The sequence below is a fragment of the Schistosoma haematobium genome, chromosome 5 (genome assembly GCF_000699445.3).
Source record: "Schistosoma haematobium chromosome 5, whole genome shotgun sequence".
NCBI classification, from domain to species: domain Eukaryota; kingdom Metazoa; phylum Platyhelminthes; class Trematoda; order Strigeidida; family Schistosomatidae; genus Schistosoma; species Schistosoma haematobium.
This window is the reverse complement of record NC_067200.1, coordinates 17,516,530-17,522,049: the sequence shown is the minus strand read 5'-3', so window position 1 is coordinate 17,522,049 and position 5,520 is coordinate 17,516,530.

Below are 5,520 nucleotides of genomic sequence, written 5' to 3'. Positions count from 1 at the left end.
TGACTCCGGAGATATTTTGAGGCATGAGTTGATTAAGTAGCTATTTTATCAGCACGACGTCATGCTCAAAACAAGTTTTTGGTTCAGAGCTTACACCCTCCTAGATTCTATGAAAAATAACTGATCTGTCACTGTGATCAGCCTTCGATTTCTCGACTACTTTTATCGGAACAGGATTCCCTTTTATGTTGTTTCCTCCTTACAACCTCTATACATTCGTCAACGTTGCTTGGAGAAGCAAACACAGTCGCGTCAGACATACTGTGGGATTCCGATGGGTTGTCGATGACTTGCGATTGCGGCTTGTTAGCGTTTCCCGCTGGATACCATTTAGAGGACGGGAAACATAAGATGCTTTGTTTCTTGAGTTTTTAGTGAAGATAGACCTCTTTGAAGACTGTTTTTCCTCCTTTGGTCAGTGTGAGTCAGCTGTTTTCGAACTTATCTGAGTTTGCTTCACACCAATTTGCGTGTCGACAGAGCAAGTACTGTCCAATGTGTCCCGACTACGCTTGCAGCATTGAACAATCAGATGGCCTCGGTTAGCAAGCTGTTTGCACCCGAAAGGCACTGTTGACAAAGCCATACGCAACCGTTTTTACTGGACCGTTCGAAAGCCTCAGGCGTTAAATTCGTGTAAACTTCGTGGTCCCACTCATACTGGTGTAACATAGTAATTCCAACCTGAACCTAGTAAAATTCAGATTATTAGTCCCATTGATAGTTATATAAGAGTGGAATTTGAGATTTTTTATTAACTATGCTTTTATTTAAAAACAAATTTACTACGACAAACTGTTGTAATGTAACCAGGAGATAGTTTACTTAACCTTATGAGTTTAAATCTGTCAACTAAGCAGGATATGGTGAAGTCCATCTCAAGACCAAGTTATTCAAACTAACTTTGCACCGTTAACTGACTAGAACATCACTGCGAATGTGTTTGGCTTCGGTGTAATAATAACTAAGCCACAACACGTTTTAACACTTAGAGAAGATCAAAAATGGCGAGCACAGGGAAACTTGATTGTTGTGGTCTGACTCGACAATTCAGGCGGGGTCACTATTTAACTTTTTCCTCCTCATATTAAATATACTATTCTATCTCCGGCACAAAAGTGCTGTTCAAAAGCCTTAGAAAACATGCTGCTGACTGTCACGTAGGACAAATTAGCATAGGCATTAATGGGACTTCAACGTAAAGTCTGAGAGACTTGCAGCGGTAAATAAATCTCCAAAATCAATGACTCTGTAAGTCTTTGACATTTGATGTCGACCGCATTAGTTTTATTGAAGTCACCTAGCTGAAGGCTAGTCATCCGCACCAGATCACGAGTGGATACGCTGTGCTATACATCTACAACGTCTAGTTAGCTTAGATTGATCACCTATCGATACATCGATATTCTACTAAACATATCTTTGAACCTCTTTTCTTCTGGCTTCTGACTTGACTGTGTTGACATACTTTGATTATAAAAATTGTTACTTATCTAGGTGCTGACAAGCTCCGAATACATACAGCATCTTTAGACTTAGTGGATATATCATGGCAAATCTATACATTTGGGACTTTACCCATTATTTTAGTACGAAGGATAAGTGCACTTAATACCGACCTAGATATCACTACCACATGTCATCATACATGTTCATAAAAAATGTCACATACTAGAAACAAAGTATCAAGCTTTAATCCAACAAAGTCGTCAGGCAAACATGTGCATATATTCACGAACTGATGTGCATAAACAATTAAAAGCTTGCAGTCATTTACTATAGTATTTACAAGACAACCAATAGGATTACATTTGTAAATTTGACAGCCAAACACTTGTCTCATGCCTTTATAACAATGCTAAAAAGAGGTTCATAGAATAACAGGAAAAGGATGAATGATTCGTATGTTCAGAAACTAGAAAAAAACGCGTTTTATCTTGGTCTCAAAGATGGCTGGTAGTCCACGAACTTCATCAATCAGTGTTCGATAAACTTCAGCTTTAGTAACTATGGCTGTTACTAAAATGTTTCCTTATCGTATCATTCGGTAACTAATTAATAATGACTGTTTATCAGCCTACGAAAAATCCAGTGTAAGCTAAAATTTATTCTGAAAGTCATATTTCAACAGTGTTGCCTCATACCACTGAAGTCTAAGGGCTATGAGTGCACGAAAGCATTTTACTGATCAAAACACCCCCAACAACGATTAATGTCTAGTTTTCGGTCCGAATTAACGACGAAACATCATCTGTACTGTAAAAGTAAAACAAGTTGTCTTTCCAAATCTCAGCGGCAGCCCATAGGCAAGTTCCATTTTTTTGTTTCTTCTCCCTGTCGTGTACTTTAACTTTTGTTCAGATCTCGTTTAATCACACCTTTTGTTCTTCAGTCTTCCCCGTCTGAGCCTTTATTATATGATTTTGATTAAAGACTTATCTTTTGGTACCTAATTTTTCATTGCATGTTGCCGGACTATTGACAGTAAGGTCGTGTTTGACTAAGCTCAAGATCACGGCGTGCTTCAGTGTGTGACTATTGACCTTCTGACTGCCTGTTTGGGAGGATTGCTGGAATCCCTGCAGATAGATACTTGATCCCATCTTGTTGGGAATATTTGTATGGATTCTCAGGTATCGAACCCTTTGGTAATAACTGTTTCTTTTATTGTTTAGCGCGCTACTTTGCGTTAGAGAAACTTCTGACTGCATAGCACAGGCTGTACCGTCTGAGGCATTTTGTATTTTTGATATAATTTGTTCTGTTTTTTAAATTAGAACCGTTTATTGTTATGGATGCGGAATAATGTGCCAATCATTATCATGTTAAGTCTAATGATGTCCTTGGATGTTAAATGGACATTCCCTATTGGCCATTATTTATTTCACTCGTCAAATATTGTACAGATGTTGTTTTCTATTTTTATGGTACGATGTGGTCTATTTGTTTGGTTTATAAATAGAGTATGTCTGAAATAAAATGATTAATAACTCAGAGGCTGTGACTTGCGTTCTAGACTCAACTGACTGGGCTAGACAGGGAAGCGGGACCAATCGGGACTCTAGGTCGTCCTTACGTGTTTTACGTGTCATTGTAATCGATCGATAAAAACGCTGCTTATCAAACCCTGCAGTCACCCGTTACAACATTTATATTGAGCACAGAGTTTGTGTTTTGATATAATATAATACGAGTGTCTCAAAAAACGCGTTGTGAGCTATACAGAGGAACGTGGTCTGGTCTAATCGAATAAATTTTGGGTTCGTCAGGCGGGTGTTCCAACCAAATATTGGTTGTTCGGCCGTTACATTCTTTGTCGATGATTCAGTAGATTTAATAAGTTTGGAGACATGAAAGGAAGGCTCCATAAAGACCAACCATCCTAAAGAAATACTGTAAGATATGGGCATTACTTGGTGTGCTTCAATTTGGCTTGATTGATCTGCTTATAATACTGGCCTCATCCGACAGGATACAGGTAATGCCATAGGTTGTTTGACTTGGATTGCTTTCGATCTCGCGTTATCCCAACGCAAACTAGTAATTGTCTTTGTTAATTACCGCTTCAGTGATGACTAATAGTTTAAAAAATTAAAGAACCTTCCATAAAAAGCACTGAATGCTAAGTGCTTGGTTTGACTGATATGAGGACAGCTAATATGTTCCTAAGTCTTCTATTCGGAAAGGTTAGTTTGAAAGGGCTGTTCCAAGTTGCTTATGGTGCTGAGGTCAGTTGACTACCAGAGAAATGTGTTTCTTGCCACCAAATCAATTAGGTCATCTTTAAGCTACTACGATGAATACCGAAGCATGTCGTTTAAGTTTTTATAAATAAACATGTGAATGATGAAGCGTGTTCATGATTTTGGAATAACCTTTTTTCTACCATTTACGGTAATGTATTAGGTCTGTGCCCCCAAAATTAGCGGAATTGTCTCAAGTGACACAGTGAGAGTCAAACAAACCGAAACCTAGATAAACTATTCTTCAGTCTGAGTATACCTGACTTAAGATTTTTGTGATTTGTAAACCACTCCGAATTGAAGCAGTTTCTTGTGATAGAAAGCTGGGGCAGACCTAAATTTTCGCTTTCTGATGGTGCGGTGACTTGACGTACTCATTATGTTGTTGGCCATTATCAGATCACCTCTTGTCCTCCTATAGTCCGGTGAAGTAATTCAAAGTTTTATACTCCATGTTTATAAAATTTGTCCCTTAGCTCCTTCACCCAATTAGTTGCCCGTCTAAGAAGTGGGTCGAGTATCGTTGGTCGGGTTCACTAACGTAGGATTCAGGCTCAGTACCGGTATTGACTAACTTGTTTGTGGTTACAGACTGGTAGTTTTAATATAAGGTGGCTGACTTACTATTATATGAATGTTCACTTTATATGACTTTACATCGGAGTCATATTATTGCTCATACTTTCCCATCCTGTCGTGACATTTAGAGATATCATCTACAAGAACACTTGCTAGTGATAGAACAGTAAATCCAATATTTAAACGTGATTTCAGTGAAGATGTTTGCATAGAAGAGCCATAAGGTTTTATATCCACTCAAGTACTGTCAAACCTTCAGGGTCAACAGTCGTAAAAATGAAGGATGAATTTCGGTACATGCAATCTCGATAATATTCTCGCACTGTCTACGACCTTCAAAATTGTTCGTCAAACATTGAATGCCTAGCTTGAATTCTCTTGCCGAGTTTATGTTCGGCTTCAAGGATGACTTGTAATGGTTCAGTGGCACTCCATTGTCACTAAAGATTTAACATCGAACGTGGAGCGGTTTACGAAATATAGTGCAGGTTAAAAAAATGCCACGACGGTAAGACCACCAAGACGGTATTATTTTGGCAGTAAGGCTATGTCAGTCCTTCAAACATCTTTAAAGATCAAGACACTCTGACCACGACAATAGAGCATTCAGGATAGTCAACCGTATGATATCAACGTAAGATTATGCGGATTAGACAGCTACATCATCACAAGCTAACTATATAAGATTAATTAATCTAGTAGCATAACTAGTAATAACGATCATAGCCCTAAACCAAACATTACCACCCACTACGTAGCCAAAATTGGGGCGAAGGCTTACATTTGCCACTCACAGTAATTGAAAAGTCTTGTTTTCTATTCACCAAAACCTAACAGTCCCTTGTCCTTCTTGACAGACTTCTTAAGGACAGTGTTCTAGTTTATTGCGGACTTTGATATACATGTCGTCACCTTCAGGTGAGTGTAGGCTGAAAACATGAGGCACTTAAACTGGTAACCCATAATGGACAACATTTTGAGACACAAATTTTCGAGCTACGAATTCAGTATGTTTCTCATAGTCATCTACTAGTTCTTGTGCTTTATCTTATTGTTGATAACGGGTGTTAAACACGAATAGCCGTGATCAAAAGATTATCAATAGAAGTTTATTCATGTCATCAAGACAGAATTCTAGTAGCTTATTAGGACAAGTAAAACCACTAGGGCTTTTGTTTTCTATAACATGAAGGCTTCG